Source organism: Prionailurus bengalensis, chromosome A3 (genome assembly GCF_016509475.1).
Source record: "Prionailurus bengalensis isolate Pbe53 chromosome A3, Fcat_Pben_1.1_paternal_pri, whole genome shotgun sequence".
NCBI classification, from domain to species: Eukaryota; Metazoa; Chordata; class Mammalia; order Carnivora; family Felidae; genus Prionailurus; species Prionailurus bengalensis.
This window is the reverse complement of record NC_057354.1, coordinates 99,826,974-99,849,098: the sequence shown is the minus strand read 5'-3', so window position 1 is coordinate 99,849,098 and position 22,125 is coordinate 99,826,974. Positions and strand designations below refer to the sequence as shown.

General features: G+C 44.5%; 1 long non-coding RNA gene across 2 annotated transcripts; it reads left to right on the top strand.

Moving 5' to 3' along the window:
• The first annotated feature begins 34 nt into the window (after positions 1-34).
• On the top strand, positions 35-11,943 carry LOC122497092. Of its 2 annotated transcripts, none has more exons than XR_006301024.1 (4): positions 35-1,471; positions 1,846-1,936; positions 6,416-6,541; positions 11,380-11,943. It is a non-coding gene; the product is annotated as an uncharacterized LOC122497092 (long non-coding RNA). The 2 variants fall into 2 exon arrangements; XR_006301023.1 differs by having other exon boundaries at positions 6,412-6,541.
• The last annotated feature ends 10,182 nt before the right edge of the window (positions 11,944-22,125 follow it).

Here is a 22,125-nt window from a genome sequence, read left to right as displayed (position 1 = left end):
CCCGCCGCGCCCTCAGCCCGGGCTGCCTTGGGGGCTGGGCGCGGCACTTCCTGCTCCGGGGCCCAGCGCCCCGCGCCCCCAGCCCGCGGTGACCCCGCGGTGGAAGCTGTCGGTGCTGCCGGGACGGGTGCTAGGCCCTTGCTTTCCGTTCGGGGCTGCGCTCCCCTCCCCAGAAATCTGCTGCTCCCTTCCAAAATAATGGGCGTGGGGGCCGGCTGGGGGAGGAGTGTGTGGTTGTGTGTGGGGTTGTGTGTGTAGTATGTAGTTGTAGGTGTGGATGTGCAGCGTTGCACGCTGGCTCTGCAGTCATCCCGGCTCGCAGGAGATCCCCCCCCCCCCCCCCCCCGCCCCGTCCCTGTGCAGTTCCCACGTCTCATGCCTTTGCCCTCCTCCCCCCTCCCCCAACCTCCCCTCTTCCTCTCCTTGGGGAGGCTGAACCCTTGCATAGACTCGCCCTAAAAGAATCTGAGCCGAGGGTTCCTAGAGATGAAGAGACGGGGGAAACAGATTTCCACTGCTCTTTGCTCGGATTGGGGGCCGGTTGCCCTCTCGTCGTCGTCTGCGTTCCCTGAGCTGGGAGGCTCTCGCGGGAGTGGTGGCGGGTGTTCCTTAAAGGCTTGTAAGCATTGTCTGAAGGGCGGTGGTGAGAGCAGGCAGTCCGAGAGGGCTCTCTATTCTTTCTCACACCGGGGCTCCAAGAACACTGTGTCCAAGGGTGTGGTTTTCCTCCTTGAAGATAACCTTGAAGATACCCTACAAACGTTCTTATTTTCCATATTAACCCATTATAGGAGGGGTATAATGCGATTGTTCAAATCTTTCTTAGAAAAGTTGTTATTTTCAGTGGTATTATCTAAAGATGTTTAGGTAGTAAGTTCCATAAATTAACAACACGGGGGGGGGGGGGGGAAGCTGGTTGTTGTCTTATTTGTGCAGAACTTTCCTTTTTCAAGTGCCAAGGAGTATTAGCAAGCTCTGTTAACGTGGGATTTGGTGGAAACATCTAAATTCTGTCCACGTCTTCCCTATTTTCTCTGCTTTTCTTGCATTCCCTCAGTGTGTTTGGAAGAGAAGGAAGAGCATTTAGGCTTATGAATTTGATATCCCAAACCCCTTGTGTGGCCTTGGGCAAGTCTTTCCTACTCCTCCATTTCTTCATCTGGAAAACAGCTTTAGCATAAAGCCTAAGTGAGCTAATAGAACAGGCATCAAGTGGAAGCCTAATAGGGGAGCCCCGTGAGACTGCCACACTCATACTTCCTTAGTGTATCAGTCATCTAGCTCTAGAGTATGCTGTGTAACAAACTACCCCAAAACCCAGTGCCTTAAAATATTAATCATTTATTTTTGCTTGTTCATCTACAGGTCAGTCAGCTGCTGCTGGTTTGGACCAGGCTGGGCTTGGTTGCAGGTTGCCAGCTGAATCTAGGTCTGCAGGACCAGGAACTAGCTGGTGCTTATTCTTCTCAAGGTGATGGCAGAGCAGCAAGAGGGTTGTAGCACAAGAGAGTGTAGAAGTGAAGAAGTGCGTGTAAAAGCATATCATGTTACCTCATGTCTGTGAACATCACATTGGCCAAACCCACTGTTAATGGAGTGGAGAATTATATTCTGCCCTTGGTGGGGGAGGGAGGGGCATGGACATTTCCTGAATAAAAATCCAACTTCGTGGTCAGGGTAGGCAAACAACTGTAGCAAATGGCCCCTATAGTGGCTTAAAGCAATAAGAATTTATATTGCACTCATGTGGCAACACTATACGTTGATGTTTCTGGTCAGGCAGCTTACCTCCATGTAGTGACTCAGGTACTCAGGCTTCTCTCTTGTCACTCTGCCCTCCTCCAGGTCCTGGGAGTTTACTCCGTGCATCCAGGAGATAGGAAAAGAGGAAACAAATACAAGACTGCACTGGAGTTTTTATGGACCAGTCTTAGAGGTAGTTGCCATAATTTCTGCCCTCATCTCATTGGCAGGACTTAGTCACATGGTCTTACCTAACAGCAAGAGAGGCTGAGAAATGTAGTCAAGCTGTGCACCCAGGAGAAAAAGAAGGCAGGTTTGGGCAGACCTGGAGCATACGCTATTAAAGGATCTGCCAAACTTGAGCGTGAAAAAATGCAGACATCCTGAGACATCAACTCTTCATTGGGTCTCACGGGCACTTGATTCCTTTTCAGATGCAATGGCAAGCATTATTTAGGTGTTATCTTATGGGACCCCATCTTTGGTCTGAGCATTTGTCCCAGTTTGGACCCAGGGTGAACTCCAATTCCAATTTTTATTTTCAAAACAAAGGGATCTGTTCCTTCTAGATACAGCTATAACACATGTTTCAAACACATCAAGCACACAGGATACCTAAACAAAGGAGCCTACAGGGACTTGCAGATATTCTTTATTCTCAGCTCTGTGGCCCATCTCTAAGAAAATGGGTATCCTCTGTCATTTGTTGCTTAACACTCGTCAAATCTATTAGTTTCATTCAATCCCATGGGTAGTGTTTTTATTTTAATTTTTTAATTTTTATTAAAACTTTTTAAGTTTATTTTGAGAGAGACAAAGAGAGCAAGCAAGGGAGGGGCAGAGAGAGAGAGAGAGAGAGAGAGAGAGAGAGAGACAGAATCCCAAGCAGGCTCCACACTGTCAGCGTGGAGCCTGACCCAGGGCTTGGACTCACAAACCGTGCGATCACGACCTGAGCTGAGACCGAGAGTCAGATGTTTAAAACCGACTGAGCCACCCAGGGGCCCCACTCCCACCATTTCTTGAGAATAGATTGTCCTTTATGACTTTCTTCTAGCAAGTGAAATGTAGCAGGGGTTATGCTTTTTAACTTCTATGGCTAAGACATAAAAGTCCATGGAGATATAAAAGGCCCGACTCTCTCTCAGGATACCTCTGCACTCTGAGAAAACCAAGCACCTACAAGGAAAGGCTGCTTGTAGGCATTCCAGCTACAGCCCCAGCTGAGGTCTGAGCCATCAGCTAGCATCAACCACTAAACAGGCAAACAGATGAGCCTTGAAGTTTTAAATTACCCCAGCCATTGCTGAGTGGAACAAACACAAGTTGTCCCTGGCCAGATTATTACAGTTTTGTGAGCAAAATAAATGTGTAGTTGTTTTAAATCACTGAGTTTCAGGATGTTTTGTTATGCAGCAGTACCGTGAGATGGAAAAATCATAACTTAGTGGTGTCAGGTCTCAGGTCCCATTTGGGGATTTTTCCTAAGTATCTTCTGCAATACACATATACTTAGTCAGTTGTCATTTATCAAATATCCATGAAGTTTCTAGCAGTGTTCTCTGGATGTGGAAGATACAAAGATGATGAGACTCTTGAGTTACAAGTCTAGTGTAGTAAATGAATCGCTCTAAGTCAATCAACAAGCTCATGCTCATGCCTTGCATTTACTTATGACTTGGGTGTCATTTATGTCTGACAACATTTCAGCCTGCTGCTTGGAACAGATTGTGTACTGTTAACAGATGGTATTGAGAGAGCCGAACCACTCAACTCCAATTACATTTCCATTTTCTTTGTTGAGAAGGATGCTTTGGAAAATGTCGAGCTAATAAGAGGGAGCTAATGGAGTCTTGATGACTGTCAACTGCGGGGTGAGGAGGTGGGGAAGGCAGTGGAGAAAAGCCTTTGGAGATTTGCTGTGGGGCAACATTCCTCAGGCCTGTTCAATTTGACAATTTTTTTTTTTTTAATTCGGGCTTTGAATGGGGATATAGATAGAATGCTGATCATATTAGGAAGGATGTAGCTCTGTAAACACTAAGGCAAGGGACACCTGGGTGGCTCAGTCGGTTGATTTCTGCTCAGGTCATGTTCTGATAGTTCACGAGTTCGAGCCCCACAGTGTCTTTATGCTGACAACTCAGAGCCTGGAGCCTGCTTTGGATTCTGTGTCTCCCTCTCTTTCTGCCCCCTCCCCCACTCATCCTCTCCCCTTCCACACCCCTCTCTCAAAAATAAATGATCATTAAAACAAAACAAAACACTAAGGCAAGCTGGATCCAGTGGAGATATAGACAAAATAAGATGAGATTAGACCTGATAGGGGCAGATGCGGGGCCTGCTTGGTCTGACCACAAACCCTACAAATACAGACAGACAGATTAATATGATTACCTCTCAAAAGAAGGTGAATTTTGTGGCTGTGTGAATAAGAAGAAAGAGTTCAGTCCAGGTTTCCCTTGACTGCAAGGAAGACATTCACTTCTGCCTCAGGGCCTTTGCCCTTGTTGGGATCCTCATGTGAGATGCTGTTTTTACTCTAAGTATTCACACTGTGCACCTTATTTCACTTAGAACGTTGTTTAACTGTCCTCCTCTCCGAGAACTTTCCTTGACCATCCATATAGAGTAATACCCCTGACATTCTCTTGACCTTTACCTTGTTTCATCTTTCTTCATAGAATCCATCTCTACCAAATGTGTTATATATTCACTTTTTTGTTTGTTGTCTCTCCCCCATACTAGGAAATTGAAGACCTCATCTATCTGGTTTACTACTGCATCCCCAGCACCAAATGCAATGCCCTGACACCTTAAGTGCTCAATCAGTGTTCTTTGAACAATACATAAAATTCTTTTTTTTTTTTAATTTTTTTTTAACGTTTATTCATTTTTGAGAGAGACGGGGAGACAGAGTGTGAGCAGGGGAGGGGCAGAGAGAGAGAGAGAGAGGGAGACACAGAATCTGAAGCAGGCTCCAGGCTCTGAGCTGTCAGCATAGAACCCGATGGGTGGCTGGAACTCACGAACTGTGAGATCATGACTAGAGCCGAAGTCGGACGCTTAACAGACTGAGCCACCCAGACGCCCCAATGAACGATACATAAAATTCTTAATCAAGATGAAATAAGCTATTCTGAGTGAGATGATGAGTTCCCTGTCATTGGAGGCATTCAATGAGAAGTGGCTAGCCAAGTATGTGGACTATTATAGAGATGGTTCAGACCTTGGGCTGGAGTAGGCTCGCAGTCAAGCAAATCTACTTCTCCCTACATGACCTTTCTGGTCCTTTTCTTGCTGTTATTTCAGTTGTGAAACATCCTCCTTTTGGGTACCAGTTTTGCCAGCCTGGAGAATAGCTGCACGAGTCTCGCACAAAGGAGGTATGGGAAGCAAGGAAATCAGGAGGTGATCTCTGTATTTTCCATGCCATCAAAAGGCTGTTTCTCTTTGTAGGTCATGGAATTTAAGGGCCTGTCTGAGATAAAATTGTGAAGAATGTAAAGTGGGCCTTTGAGGTTCAGCTCTGTAGATTGTTCTGCTCTGTAGATGTGTGGATGAACCCCTAAATAAAGCTTGACAGCTGCTTAGCTCACCCAGGTGGCTAACAGCCAGAGTGCGAGTGCGAATAGTATGGCTCCAGTTTTCATTTCTGGTGCTAGAATAGCAGTGATGATGGCAACTAACATTATAGAGTGGCTGTCGTGTTCCAAGCCTTGTGCTAAGGACTTTTACAGGTATCATCTCACTTAATCCTGTTTTGATCATTTCTGCTTTACAGCAGAGGATCTTTGACTTGGGCAACGTCACACAGCAGGTAATTAGTGTTGTTGAAATTTGAACCCAGGTCTGGCTGATTCCGAACCCTGAGCTCTTACCCATGGCACTTTTTGTTTTAATCTCTCTTTTTTTTTAACGTTTATTTATTTTTGAGACAGAGAGAGACAGAACATGAACGGGGGAAGGTCAGAGAGAGAGGGAGACACAGAATCGGAAACAGGCTCCAGGCTCTGAGCTGTCAGCACAGAGCCTGATGCGGGGCTCAAACTCATGGAGTGCGAGATCATGACCTGAGCCGAAGTCGGACGCTTAACCGACTGAGCCACCCAGGCGCCCCTTACCCATGGCACTTTTGCCTTGATCTTGCAGCGGTGTTTGCAAACCAGCAGTCTGGATCCCGCTGGCATATGTATTTTGTTTGGTCGCATTAAATTTCACATGGGAAGATTTCCACTTTAAGATGTAGATCTTCTCATGGCAGCATTGTGATTAACAGCTGCACCCTTGAAATGGGGCATGTTGTCTTCACTTTACTGATTCTCTACCAGTCCCTAATGTCTTCCCTGAATGGAGACCAGTGTCAGTTGTCGTTTATCCTATCTGTACAGGTGTTTTGCTCCCAGTGGAGAAATATTTCTTGTTCCCAGGCCTCTCTCTATGGAAGTCAGCCTTTAAGATGGTCCCCAGTGATCCTGCCTTTTGTTCCCACCCTTGTAAAGTCCTCTCCTCTATTGTACCAGGATGGGTCTGTGTGACCAATGTTATACGGCAGAGGAGATAGTTAAGTTATGAGTTAGACTGAAGTTGAGTTATAAAAGACTATAATTTCCATTTTGGTGCCTGGCTTTCTCTTTCTTTCTCTTGGGTCTCTCGTTCTGGGGGAAGCCAGCTGCCATGTTGTGAGCAGTTCTACAGAGAGGACCACGAAGTGAGGGAGTGCCAGTCTGTGGCCAACAGCCAGTGAGGAGCTGAGGCGATCAACAAGCGAGTTTGGAAGCAAGTCCTCTGGCCCCAGGTGAGTCTTCAGATGGCTGCAGCTCTGGGTGACAATTTGACTGTAACTTTCTGGGACACCCTGAGCCAGAACCTCCCAGCCAAGCCATTCCCAGAAACTGTGAGATAGTAAGTGTTTGCTGTTTTATGCTGCCAGGGTTAGGAATAATTTGTTAGTCAGCAAGAGACAAACTCATTCACTATCAAAAGTGGGGAGAACAGATAGATCAAGAGTACCATGTAGTTAAAAAAATTAAGAAAGAGCTTATTTGTCTGTGGAAGTAAAGAATATTTATATCATTAGGAAGCCTGCCATAGTAAGAACTATGGTATATGGGAAGGATGAGACAGTCTTCATGAGCCAGGCCGATTTTACTTCCTCACGTGCTCTACCTGGCCCCTTTAGGTCTTTAAGTCTTCCAAGCTTGCCATAAAGCAACGGTTTTCTAATTGTTTTTGACCTTGATGACTGACTCCCTCCCCAAGAAGTGCATTAAGTACATTTCACACTGTGATATGGTATTCACATGAGCGCACACAAATGAAACAGAAGTTCTCTAGAACAATATTCACTTTCACTATGAGTGATATATTCTAAGCTTCTCTGTTGTATTCATTTTCGTTTTTTAAAGCATTTTCATTTGGAAATAATTATAGACTCATGGAAAGTTGCAAAGATGGTACAACTGAGGTCCCCTGTGTATTCAATGGTAACATCGTGTATGACTATAGTGCAGCATCAAAACCAGGCAACTGACAATGGTGCAATCTGCAGACCTTTCTAGATTTCACCAGTTTATTATGTGCAGTGTGTGTGTGTGTGTGTATTTCTCTGCAATTTTATCACACGTACAGAGTTGTACAACCACTACAATCCAGATACAGACGTATTCCATCACCACAAAGGGAAATCCCTTGTGCTACACCTTTATAGGGTCACCTACCCCCACTCTTCCCCGACTCATAGCCCCTGGCAAACACAATCTGTCCTCTGTCTCTAAAATTTTGTCTTTTGAGATTGGCTTTTCTCACTGAGCACGAGGCCCTCGGGATCCATTCAAGTTGTGGAATGTACCACTAGTTCAGTCCTTATTATTTCTGAGTGGTATTCCGTGGCATGAATGTACCACTTACTGAAGGCCATTTGGCTGTTTGCAGTTTTCAGCTATTAAAAATAACACTGCTGTGAACATTTGTGTACATTTTTTGGTGCGTGTGGACGTAAGTTTTCATTTCTCTTGGATAATGTCTAGGGAAGTGTTTGCTGGGTCATAGGGTAAGTGCATTTTAGTTTTGTAAGAAATTGCTCAGGCGCCTGCATGGCTCAGTCAGTTGAGCATCAGACTCTTGATTTCAGGTCAGGTCATGATCCCAGGGTTGTGGAATCAAGTCCCGTGTTGGGCTCTGCGCTGAGGATGAAGCCTGCTTGGGATTCTCTCTCTGTCTCCCTCTGCCCCTCTTCCTCAGCCCCTCTCCCCTTCTCTCTCTTTCTCTCTAAGGAAAGAAAGAAAGAAAGAAAGAAAGAAAGAAAGAAAGAAAGAAAGAGAAATAGCCTAGAAACTTTCAGAGTGCTGATATCATTTTATATTCCCACTAACAATTTATAGGAAATTCAGTTTCTTAGCATTCTTACCAGTATTTGGTACTGCCACTATTTTTAATTTTAGCTGTTCTAATAGGCATGGAGTTATTTCATCAAGGTTTTTTCTTTTTAAGTTTTATTTATTTAAGCAATCTCTGCACCCAACATGGGGCTCAAACTCATGACCCCAAGATCAAGAGTCGCATGCTCTTCTGATTGAGCCAGCCAGGTGCCCCTCATCAAGGTTTTAATTTGCATTTCCCTAATGGCCACTGGTGTCGAACTATTCCTTTTTATTTTATTATTTCATTAAAAATATGACTGTGACCTACTAACTTGATTTTATCATCCGCTAACTGGTTGTGTCCAGCAGTTCAAACTCTGCTGCAGGGGGATAATTTCAATCAGTGGCTTAGCGTCCATTATTCTCAAATCATCTCTTTAACTTCTAAATTCTCCTTTAGAGAGAATTTAAGGAGAATTTAGAACATCTCCTTCTCAGATGTTCCTGAAATTTTATGTTTAACCTAGATGTCTTCTGGTGTCTGAAAAAGATCTAGATAAGAATGATTCCAACTCCTGTCTGATGCTTTCCCATGGTTTCTCTGAATTTTCTTATGGTTATTTCTGGTCTCTGAATTTTTGTGTCTCCACAGTGATCCCATCCAAACAGGGCCAGCCCTTGGCTTTCATTTCTTTCTTCAAAGCAACTGTAAAAATAAGGCTGGTCTGTGCAGTACAATTTTTACCAAAGGTTTGTGGGTGAAGGAGAGGGACGAACCTATATTTTTAATGGTATATATATATATATGTTATATATAAATGGTATATATATATATATTAATGTTTATTTATTTTCAAGAGAGAGAGAGTAGAGACAGAGAGCAAGCAGGGCAGGGGCAGAGAGAGAGGGAGACACAGAATCTAAAGCAGGCTCCAGGCTCTGAGCTGTCAACACAGGGCCCGACGCGGAGCTTGAACCCCTGAACCGCAGGATCATGACCTGAGCCAAAGTTAGATGCTCAGCCAAATGAGCCACCTAGGCACCCCTTTGTTGATATATTCTGAATCCTGAAAGCCCTTTTGGTACATTGGGGTCTTTTTCTAGTTAGCTGGTCACTCACACTGTCTCACTGTCTCCTCATTTCCATTTTCTGATTCCCTCCTTCCTCTTTATTCTTTCAATTGAGAAATACCAAAGTCCCTTCTTTCTTTCCAGTGGAACAGTGTACTTGTTCTTTGCTACCCTGGTTGTTGCTGAAAGGAAATTTTTGGGTCTCCGTTTCTACTTCATGCAACTGATGGAAATATTTCCCCAAAGATAGTTCCTTCCTCAGTGGGATTTTGGTGTTAGTTATTAAGATAATACCACTTGTCTCTTTTGGCAGGATAATCTATCCTCTGTGTTTTTCTTTCTTTTAAATGCTAAAGAAGTTTTTTTTTTTTTCTTTTTTCTTTTCCCTCCCTGCTTGGTATAGATCTCAGTGGAAAGCCTTGAGGTCCTGGATTTTGCCTGCCACCGATCTGTGCGTGAAGTTTGCTCTGTGCACCAGTGCTTGTTAATGTGTTCAATCCTTTATTGTCTACACCTTTTGTCTTAGTCATGAGGGCTGACATGACAGAATACTATAGACTGAGTAGCTTATAAACAATAGAAATTTATCTCTCACTATTCTGGAGGTGGGACAGTCCAAGCTGCTGGCAGGTTCAGTGTCTAGTCAGGATGTGTTACCTGCTTCCTAAACGGCCATCTTATCACTGTGTCCTCACCTAGTAGAAGGGAAAGGCAGCTCTCTGGGGTCTCTTTTATATGGACATGAATCCCATTCATGAGGGCCCCACCTTCATGACCTGATCACCTCCCAAAGGCCCACCTCCTAATACCATCATCTTGGAGATGAGGACCCAAACATTCAGCCTATGGCACCAGTGTTCCATGTTGGTAAAACTCTTCGAAGAGTCACTCTGATGCGAGAAAATTATACCTAAGAACAAATGAGGCTTTGTTCCTTAGGTTGTGAATTTTTCATCTCTAGGGCATGGTATTAGATAATGAGGAGGTATGGGTCACACATGGGGTTAGGAAATGATGAATAGAAGGATTACAGAGAAAATAAGAACATGTATTCTTATTTCTTCATTAAGTCCATCGAGATTTGTCTGAGTATCTGTGCTGAGTATCTGTGATATAGAGACGAGTAAGCTGTGGTTCCTGTCCTAAGGATCATACAGTCTAGTGGACGACACGGATTTGAAAGAAACCTAAAATGTTGGTGGAATCAAATAGAGCCAGTGTAAGAGTAACGACTGCGGACGCCATGGAGCAGGGATCGGCCGTCCCTGTCAAGCGCTGTCGGATTTCTAGCCAACAGAAATCGTGACTCTCATACCTGGATGTCGTTTTAAACCACTGAGTTTTGGGGGATGATTTGTCATGTAGAGCAAACTGGGGCACACGGTGAAAATCTCTCTCCCCCCCCCTCCAAGCCCCAAATCTCCCATTTCCTTCCTTGGGAGCAATCCCTGCTACTGGTCTTTTGTGCACTCTTTCAGAGATGCTGGCATTACATATGTGCGCACACATATTCTTTTATTTTCACAAAAGATAATGTATTATCACACGGGATGTTGATTTGGGGGTTACAAATGAATTTTAACAAGTAAGTGAATTCTCCAATAGGGAATCCATGAGAAATGAAGATTGGCTGTTTTCATTAAAAGTATCAGTTAAATTTTAAAATGTGAAGATGTTCATATATATTTTAAACGATATTTTCTCTTAAAATATTATCTAGTATTCAAAAGTGAAGTACAAATAATTATTAATGAATTTCAAAATTGTAAGCCAGCATTATTTTTTATTTTATTTTATTTTATTTTATTTTATTTTATTTTATTTTATTTTAATTTTATTTCATTTTAAGTAGGCTCCATGCCCAATGTGGGGCTTGAACTCATGACCCTGAGATCAAGAGTTGGATGCTCTACTGACTGAACAAGACAGGCGCCCCAAACCAGCATTATTTAAAAATAAAATATTTAATTAAACTATTGGCTATGCAGTTAAATGTGATGAATAAATTTTATAAAATTTAAAGTGTCTTCAATGTCTATCTTGTGAACAATATAGAGAATCTGTATATTGCTTCATATATGTTATCTACGTATGTGCAGGTATAAGAATAATATGAGCTATTTACTAATTGTGAAATATTTCTCAGCTGCCATACAATGCACTTGTTGGGAACACTGTGCTAATTTGTGAGTAATTCCTGTAGCTACCAGAATTTCGGCGCTAGCTTTTGGAGCCACAGACTGGAACAGGAAAAGGAGTGAGAAAATGGGCGCTTGGTACTACTGGAAATCCTGGTTTTATAAGAATCTGTGAGAGAAAAGGTTTGAGTGACAGAAGCGCTGAGGTAAGTGGTTCTGTCTCCCCAGTCATCCCTAAACTCAGAAGCATCTCATCGTTGGTGCTGGCAGCAACACAGCCTAGAAACTTCTCTGGCGTTGAGGTATAGTCACCCTTTGCCTCCAGAATACAGAGGAAGCCTGTGCCCAGGTCTGCATGGTGTTCGTGTGTGCAGGGGGGGTCGTCTAGAGTGCCAGCCCCTCTTGCCTGGGTGTATGGAAGGGACACCTATAAGCAATGCTGCAAATGAATTCAAACAAAATCTGTGCAAGTGTCTGTGTGGGATAAATTCTGACTGTTTCTTTGTAGTTTTTGACCAATTTTCATTCATTTCTGACTTCTTTTTAGTTTGCATAATTTCCAGAAAACTGGCCCCTTCTTGCATACTACAGTTTTTATCTTCCTCTTTCAAGAATATGCAAAATTGCCATTTCCTTTCTGGTTAATTTGCTCATTTCAGAATTCATATTCTTTTTCTGTCTCCTTTATGCCATGTGTTGCTCTTTGGCTTGGAGCCAGATTACTAAGCTTCCCCCAATCAAGCCTTATAAAGAGACAATTACAAGCTCACTGGGGAAGGAGCAATAATTTATAACCGGCAAGTAGAAAGAAAGGTTTAACTTCCTGTCACTGCACCTCTGGAAAGGATGGTGGCGGATGTGTGCTTTCATGCAACCCCCCTCTTCTCTAATGAAAGTGAAGACATTTTTCTGAAGCACCTCACATGGCACATAGGGTCAGGAGACCTGGGTCCAAGCACTGGCACCATTCCCTACCAGCCCTGGGCCTTTGGACAGTCACATGGCTTCTCTGAACTTCAATTTCCTCGTCTAAGAAATGGAGATAGTAATTGAGCTGTCACGAGGATCTGTGAGATCAAGTAGCTGAAAGCATTTTGTAGGTGAGATGTATTGTGTGCAGGGGAGTGGTTCAACTACTTTGGTTTCTTTTTATAATTTCCCTGCACCATGCTAATTACCTCTCTGTAGTATTTTCTGAGCTAGTTCTATTGTTATCATGCCATGCTCCCCAATAAATGCTCCTGAGCTGAATACTAATGCTGCAAAAAGGGTTTCTGGAAATGTTGAAGGACAGGGTCATCTTGAAGGGACGGTGATAACGGATGGAGGAAAATGCCAGTTCTGAAATTAAGATCAGATGATGTCTGGAACTGATTGGAAAATGTTTGCCAGGAAGTTAGGGGAGGTTCCCACAGGTGAAAGTTGGGACTGGGACTTCCCCACTCTATTGGCTGCCATAACAAAATGCTGCATACCACGGACTGGGTGGCTTAAACAACAGAAACTTATTTTCTCGCAGTTCCAGACCTGGGCAAATTCAAGACATGGGCAGGTTTGCTTTCTTCTCTCTCCTTGGCTTGCAGATGGCCGCTTTCTCACTGTCTCCTTACATGGTGCATGCACATCCTGTCTCTCGGTGTGGTCATATTTCCTCTTCTTAAAGGGACACCAGTCAGACTGGAATAGGTCTCCACCCTAAGAGCCTGATTTTAACGTAATCATCTCTTTAAAGGCCGTTTCTCCAAATACAACTATATTCTGAGGTATGGGGGTTGGTGACATATGAAACTTGAGGAGACACAATTCAGCCCATGACGCTCATCAACATTTAACTCACACGTCAGTACAGGTGCTGAGTTTAGCCCATTGCGTTCTTGTCCCCAAAGCATGTACCAATACTTTTGACCAGTCGAGTGAACCAGGGAGCTTTCAGCTGGGAGTCCGAGTTGCACTTGACATGGCTCGTTCATTCATGTGCTCATGTGTTTATTCAACAAGCATCTCCTGGGTGCCTGTCAGGTGCTGAGTGTCAGGCCAGATGCCAGGGATTCCAGGGCATCCTGACACTTGACCGTGAGCTGTTTATGGTCTGTAAGGGGAAATAGACACATAAATAGATGTGATGCTGTGTGATGGGTATAACAGGACAAGTCTACACCACATTCAATTTTGGGATAGGGTGATCCACATGGCTGTGGACATTTGAGCTGAGTGTGTAATGCCATGAAGAATAATAGCTGACATTCATGGGATCTTTATCTTGACTGCGTGGCGGGCTAGGTGCTATATGCTTTACTTGGGTTATCTCAACAATAGTAATTTCAACCACAACTACAGCTGGGTTGTTGAGCCATTATAACCCCGGGAGCAAGTATTATTGCCTTCATTTTACTGACGATGAAACGAAGGCCTGGGGACCTTGTTATGGACTGAATGTTTGTGTCCCTGAAAAATACATATATGAGAGCCCTAACTCCCAGTGTGATGGTATTAGGAGGTGGGGCCTTTAGGAGGTAATTAGGTTTAGATGATGTCATGGGGGGGGGGCAGACTGTCATGATGGGATTAGCGCTCTTATAAAATGAGGAAGAGAGAGGAGGGCTGTCTCACTTCCTCTCCACATGTGCCATGAGGAAAGGCCATGTGAGTGCTCAGTGAGAAGGTGCTCCAAGCCTGGTCTACAAACCAGGAAGAGGGCCCTCACCAAAAGCTGAAACTGCTGGCACCTTGATCTCGGATTTTCCAGCCTCTAGGATTGTGAGAAATAAATGTCTGTGGTTTAAACCACCCAGTCAGTGGTGCTTTATTGTAGCCGCCCAAGCTGATGAAGACAGAACTAAAAGAACTTGCTCAAGGTCTTATGGTCCTAAGTGGCAGAGATGGGGTTAGAGGCTACATTGGTGTAAATCTCAGCAGAAGCAAGGTAGGGAGGAACAAGGAAGAAGCAAAGAGGGACAATAGGGGGTGTCCTGCCTTAGCCCCTCTGTGCCTCTGCATCCTTATCTGTAAAGTGGGATGACAACAATAGTACACACGTCTTAGGAATGCAAAGTGCTTAAAACAGCACCCGGCACGTAGCGAAGGCCAGGCATGTGTTTGCTCTTATCACATTGTTGATGGATTTCACAGATGCAGGGAGGTTAGTTAGGAGATTGTTACTATGATCCAGGTAAGAAGAGATAATGAGGGTCGGAGTCAGAGTGGCAGTGGGGAGAAGAAGCTGAAAAATTTGAGAGTTAATCACCATAGACAATAAGCAGTTGGTGGATATGATGATATGATGTAGTGTGTGACAGAGAGAGGTCTCCAGCTGGCTTGGGTGACATTGTGACATTGGCAGAAATAACTAACACTATGTGCTAGGCTCTGTGCTAAATGTTCCTCCCTATGTATCCAGAACCTCACCCAGTTTGATTATTTTTTCATAACATTTATCAAACCACCGGGCATATGTGTGTGTGTGTGTGTGTGTGTGTGTGTGTGTATAGTATAGTTTACAGTATGTACTATATATTTATGTAGTATAATAAATAGCTGGGCACTGTAGCCTAGCCAAGATGACACATCAAAAAAGTCATCACAGAGACCTACCAGCTTGGCTTTAGAGAGCACACAGTCCTTATGACTTGCTCACAGAGTTTAAGGCGTCCAGGAATCTCCCTTGAATCCCAGGACAAATATAGAAGTTTTCTGAGAGGTTGGCTGATAAGTTTGCAGGGGTGAGGGTGTCACCACAGTACGGGTGAACTGGCCCTATGAAGAGGATCCCAGGGAAGGCTGCCCAAGCCAGAGATGTAAGGAAAGTGGAAGTCAGATCTTAGTTAATCTGCAAAGTCAGGAAGATCAGCCAAAAAACAGACCCTGAATTACACCAGCAGCCGGTGCTTCATGGGCAGGGCCAGGTTAGCTTCTGGGTCTGGGATCTCCTTGGGAGAGAAGGAAAGAGAACGAACCCCCAAAGACTAAGAGTTTCTCCCAGAGGGGTTGCATGAGGCCCTGGGAGATGTTGAGCAGGAAGAGACCAAGTTCCCTTTAATGTGCTGGAGTGGGAGCCCAAGTACTCCCAGAGAAATAGAGAAGGCTGTACCCCTGCCCCCATGGGGGTTGTATATTCCCTGGACACATACAATGGAGAAGTCTGTCCCATTTTTTTGTCTTTCTTCTGTCCCAATGTCAGTACATTTTTTGTGAATGGGCCATGGTAACCATCACAGCCTCAATGTGGTGACCCTTGGATGACGGTGTTAACTGTGCTCTTTTAGATTGCACGTCACTGGGACTTCCTTAAAGGAAGGGGGGTGTTTTGGGTTGCGTTTCCAGGGAAGCAGACTCTGAGCTGATTTCACGTGCAGGATATTTATTAAGGAATGCCCTAGGATGAACTCCTATGGAGGGGGGAGGAAGAAAGTAAGATGGGCAGAGCGAGAAGTCAAGCTTGGACAGCCTCAGTAACCCCAACACCCTAGGGGGCCTCTGGAACTATAGTTGTCCCAAGATGGACTGAGATGGCCTTCAGAAGGGCGAGGTGGTTCTCTGAGCCTGAGACAATACTGAAGGCCTGGCACCTGTCTGTCGACAGTGCCCTAGCCAGCTGGGGCAGTAAGGAGGATGTGGGCAGTGCCTCTCAGTGTCCATCACAGGGGATTTAGAGTAAGAATACCTTCGGGCTGGAAGTCGACTACTGCCAGCAGCCCTCAGGAAGTCTGAGTTTCTGCTCCACTCCCCGCACCCCCCACCCCTGACTTTTATGACACATGTGCTTCCCTCTTATCTACTGTCTGCTTCCTCTGTGGGTCTGGCCTGCTCTCTCCTGGGCATCACCTGTACCGCCCTTAGCATGTTCTTCTGATGAAGTTGTGGAAGAGTTACTCACGTTGACGTAGGACTGTAATTCCCAAACTCTTCCCTGGAACGCTGGTTCTGGAAATGTTATTGTGTCTTTCAAAAGCTGGGTGATACCTATATGCAGGTTCATTGTCCTCCCTTCTTTTGTGTATGTTAAAAAGAAAAAGAAATCTCCTTAATAGAAAATGTAAATGAGCCTATCTCCTTAAAGAAAATGTTAGCTGGTAATGAGAGGAGGAGGTATAAGGAAGTGGGTGAAAGTCTGGATTCTGAAGTTAGAATGTGCGAGTTTGAATCCAGCCCCTAGTGCACGTATGACCTCGGCAAGTGACTTAGCCTCCCTGGGCTGAGCTCTGATTTCCCAGCAAGTGCCGTGAGCAGGCTGGCCCCTGATAGTTGGGGGCGTTGAGTGTCTGGCATATCCATGGCAGTTATTTTATGGGAAAATATCAAGCATGAAGCCCAACATATATTTTTCTTTTTTAAGGAAAGTTTTTATTTAAATTCCAGTGAGTTAACATACAGTGTAATATTAGCGATTCGACGCTTCTGCACATCTCACGGTGCTCATCACAAGTGCACTCCTTAATTCCCATCACTCATTTCTCCCACCCCCAGCCCCCTTTGGTAACTATCTGTTTGTTCTTGAAGTCTGCTTCTTGATTGCCGCTCTCTCTTTTTTCCCTTTGCTCATTTGTTTTGCTTCTTAAACTCCACATATGAGTGAAATCATATGGTATTTGTCTTTTTCTGACTGATTTTGCATAGCATTATACTCTCTAGCTCCATCCACATCATTGCAAATGGTAAGATTTCGTTCCTTTATACGGCCGAGTAATATTCCTTATTGTATATATATGGCAAATATTCTTTTTCCACTCATCCGTTGATGGACACTTGGGTTGTTTCCATCATTTGGCTATTGCAGAGAATGCTGCTATAAACATCGGGGTGTGTGTATCCCTTTGAATCAGTGGTTTTTAAAAAAAACGTTCATTTATTTTTGAAAGAGAGTGAGTGGAGAGGGGCAGAGAGAGAGGGAGACAGAGAATCCCAAGCAGACTCTGCACTGACAGCCCCTATGTGGGGCTTGACCTCATGAACTATGAGATCATGACCTGAGCCCAAATCAGGAGTCAGATGCTGAACAGATTAAGCCCCCCACGTGCCCCTGAATTGGTGTGTTTTTTTTTTTATTCTTTGGGTAAATACCTAGCAGTATAATTGCTAGATCGTAGGGTAGTTCTATTTTTAACTTTTTGAGGAACCTCCATACTGTTTTCCCCAGTGGCTGCACCAATTTGCATTCCCATCAACAGTGTAAGAGGGTTCCCCTTTCTCCACATCCTTGACAACACCTGTTGTTTTGTGTTGTTGATTTTAGCCAAAATGTATTTTTAAAAAGTTGCGCATGTATGTATACAAGGACCAACTGGAAAAAATAATTTTAGTGATGCCTCATTTCTGGGAGAATATAAAATACATTTTTCTCTGTAGGCCTAGATCTTCTTGGAGTAAGTGTGTGCATGCACATTTGGTGAAAAGCTGCTCTTGGGCTAGAATTTCTGGGCCCACAAGGAGGTGCCACAGGGACCTTAGGAAGAAAGAAAGCAGATCTCTGACCCTCTGGCCAGGGTGGCTTATGGCGTGCTGGTGGGAGGGGATCTGGGCCGAGATTCTCCCTTACTGAGGCTACTGACGTTAGTCTGTGAGGCCAGGCCCCATATGAATTGCCATTCATGTGGCAAAAAGAACTTACTATCCCAAAAAACAACAGCCCTCTGGCAAGGAATGAAAGAAGCAGAAACGGAGATGCCTCCCCACTCGGTCATAAAAGTATCAGTTGCCAGATGCCAGGGCAGCATTCCAAAGGCCGGTGGGGTTTCAGGGGCCAGATGGGGGTCACAGCAGACAGTCAGCGGAGAGATGGTGGCTGGGGCTGCTGGCTGCGCATTGCATCTCTCAGAGACCGGCCAGGCCAGCAGCACTCTGGGCCACTGCTCCTAACAAACAGATTGGAAGAACAAGAATGATAATCCTGATGGTTTCGTCAGCACTGATTTTCTTCAGTGCATTATTCTCTGAATGTTCATTAAAAAAATGGCGTTTGGGGGGCACCTGGGTGACTTAGTCGGTTAAGCGTCTGACTCTTGATTTTGGCTCAGGTCATGGTCTCACGGTTCATGAGATCAAGCCCCGCATGGGGCTCTGCATTAACAGCATGGAGCCTGCTTGGGATTCTCACTCTGCCCCCCTCTCTGCCTCTCCCTCTCTCTCTCTCTCATTCAAAATAAGTAAATAAACATTTTTAAAAAATGGCATTTGGCCATGCTCTGAAGAGCTGGGTAGCTGGTAGGAAGAAGGAATAGATTGTTGGGTTTGGAGTGCAAGGCACACTCTCAACTGAGCTAGTCAGAGAATACGTCCTCAGGAGGCATTCAGTTAAAAAAAAAATCATGACATTAAAGACATTATAGAAGTTGTGATTTTTGTTAAAAAAATTAGCAATAGGGGGTGCTTGGGTGGCTCAGTTGGTTAAGCATCGGACTTCAGCTCAGGTCATGATCTCACTGCTCTTGAGTTCAAGCCCCGCAGGGCCCCTGCTTGGGATCCCCTGCCCCACTTTCTCCCTGCGCCTCCCTGGCTTGCATGCTCCCTCTCTCTCTCTCTCAAAAATAAACATTAAAAACATCAGCAACACAGAAGCATGATGAGTAAAAACTAGAGACCCTCTTTCCTTCCCTCCCCCACCCACACCAATCCCACTCTCTCCCTAGAGAAGTTGTCAGTTTGGTGTGTGCTCTTCCATTCCAGAACATAAAAGTGTGCCTTATTCCTTCAACTGGGCATGTATCTTTTCATTACAAGGATTGTTTGATATTTTTCACTGTGATAGTGCTTCAGTGAACCTAGCTTGGTGATTCCCAAACTGTGGTGTGTGTGTGTGTGTGTGTGTGTGTGTGTGTGTGTATGTGTGTGTGTTTTCACATATGTGTCAATATTTCCTTGGGACAGATCCCTACAGTGGAATTTCTAGGTCAAAGGGCATGCACATTTTAAATGTTGCCAAACTGTGTTACAAAAAGGTTTTATTTACATTCCTACTGCATATTGCCATGCCTTTATTGTTGTCAGTTTGAGAGGTAAAAATTGCACCTAGTTGTTTTAGTTTCCTTTATTAAAAGGATATTTATTCTATTTTTTAAATTGTGGTGAAATATACCTAACATTTACCATTTTAATCATTTTAAGTGTACAGTTCGGTGGCATTAAGTATATTCACACTGTTGTGCAACCAACATCAGCATCCTTCTCCAGAATTAATTTGCTTTTATTGGATTAGCTAGTGAGGATCTTTTTGTTTATGGACTAGTATATTGTTCCTTCTCTTTGCTTGTCCTGTTTTCTCCTTCGCCCCCTTCCCTTTGTTTCTTTTGCCTTTTTATGATCTTTGCAGATTTTCTAACTAGGTTGATGTCCTTTTTTTTCTTTTTAAAACTTAAGAGCTTTCCTGTATTATGAGTATTATCTATCTTCAGCTTTATATTTCTGGCTTGGCTCCTCATATATTATATTGGTTTTAATTTTTATGACATCTCTGCAAGATAAGTATTATTATTCCCATTTTGCAGATGAAGAAGCTGAAGTTTAGAGAGGTCATGTGACTTTCCTAAGGTGACATAGCTAATAAGTGGCAGGGATGAGATGAGCTGGCTCTGTCTTGCTTTTCCACAGTCTCAGGCCAAAGGGAAACTACCTGAGGCATTAAGACTCTGATGGTGTCTGGGAAGGCCGGGGAATCTCAGGGAGACTTCAGGGGGAGGCTGGGAGGATCTAGAAGCTGGCGTTGCTGAGCATGGAGGAAACCAGAGAGAGGATCCTCTCTTCCCCTGTTGTTCTTGCTGCATGAAGGGCCATCAGAACACTTCTGGCGTTTGGGTCCATGCGTGTTAAGTCCCCCCTTATTACTGTGGCTACAGAGCAAAGGCCAGAGGGTGTGGTCTGGTCTTTTCTGGGCACTAATTCCCCACAGTTTCTTGTTCCTCCTCTCTCCCACGTCCAATCAACCACCAAACTGGGTGGGTTTCACTTCCTCAGTGTCACTTCTCTTTGTCCCCTGCCAGAACCAAGGCCAGGTCCCATCGTGCCTCCTAACGGGTCTTACCATTTGTACCCTGGCTCCCTCCAGCTCTCCTCCGTGCTGAAATGTACATTTGATTGTGTAACTCCTCTGCTTAACATGCTTGCACGGCTCACTGCTGACAGTGTGGGGTCTGCGTGGGATTCTCTCTCTCTCTCTCTCTTTCTCTCTCTCTCTCTCTCTCTCTCAAAATAAACAAACTTTAAAATGCTTGGATGGCTCTGTAGTGCCTCTCAGTCAGGCACCGAACTCCTCAGCCCAGCTCACAAATTCTTTACCTTCTGGCCCCTGCTCATCTCTCCCTTTCCCACCCTTTTCTGCTTGGGTCTCTGTGTCAATCAGACTAAATTCTGTGAACTTAGCTAACTCTCTCTTGTGCCTCAGGGACTTTGCCTATGCTGTTTCCTCTTCTGAACTGTGGAATGCTGTTCCCTAACTCATGCTCAGATTTTATGTCTCTGTTTAGACAACATTCCACTGGGAAACCCTCCCTGGAATGATGGGCTCGGTTATGGGCTGTGCTGTTGTACACATCTTACCGCCTTGTGATTTTCTTTTTGTCAGCCGTCTGTTGATCCTGACTGCATACAAGAATTACCAGAGCTGCTTTTAAAATGCTGGTGCTGGGCCACATGCCCCTGAGATTCCAAGTTAACTAACCACCAATGGGGCCTGGGCTTCAGTTGTTTTAAAAGTTCCCCAGGTGATTCTAGTGTGCAACCAGGGGTAAGAACAGGGCCGCCTAGGAACCTCCACAGGCCCAGGTGTCCTCTCTGTTGTAGTCATCTTTCTAAACTCCTCACTGGGCCCTGGGTGGCTCAGGTACTTAGTAAGTGTGTTGAATAAATGAATGTAGCAGTTTCTCTAGAAGGGATGCAGGAATCAGTAAGGACAAAAAATGACACATACCAAACGTCTATTGGATAGCAAGTTACTGCTTTTAGTGTTTCCAGAGAACAATCAGCAACCTGTCCTAGAAAAACTCCTCAGTTGGGGCACCGAGGTATCTCAGTTGGTTGGGCCTCTGACTCTTGGTTTTGGCTCAGGTTGTGATCTTGTGGTTGGTGGGATCGAGGCCCAAGTCGGGCTCTAAGCTGACAGAATGGAGCCTGCTTGGGATTCTCTTTCTCCTTCTCTCTCTGCCCCTCCCCACCCCCCAAAAGTAAATAAACAAACCTTAAAAAAAATAAAAATAAATAAAAACTCCCTGATCATTCAGGTCATTTTAAAAACGTGCACACACACTTTTGTTTACTTTAGAATCACAGTAAAAATTACACATTTAGTCACGTGTGTGATTGGTTCCCCTTTGGAAGTCTCTCTTCCCCAGGCCTCCTTGAAGCCAAATGCTACACTATCAGAGGCCCCAAAACCCACCTCTGAAAGATTGATGTGTAATTGTAATTTCATGAAAAATTTCTTGAAATTTTCATTACTTATGAATAGTAAAATACAATAAAAATTCCCCGGTCAACATCTCTGCTGTGTTTCTCTTTTCTCTGCCCGGGAGTCTTCTGCAGTTTCCTTGTCTCCAGTTTCTTCTTCTTTCTTCCTTCTCTGAAAAAAAACAAATTCTCATGGACATCCAACAATTCAGCTTTTTCTCTCTGCTTGCATGATCTGGGTCAGGAGGAAGCCAGAAGCCAGCTGAACAGTGACCAGAGGCTAGCTCCGTCACTCTCCTCAGTTCATGCTGTTACATGCTTTCTGTCAGGAATCATTCACACAGGCAGCGGTTTTGCACCAGGCTCCCAGGAGCAAGGTACCGTTCACCGCAGCGCAGCCTTACCCATGTGGCATGTGGGCAGGGGAGTGGGCAGGAGAG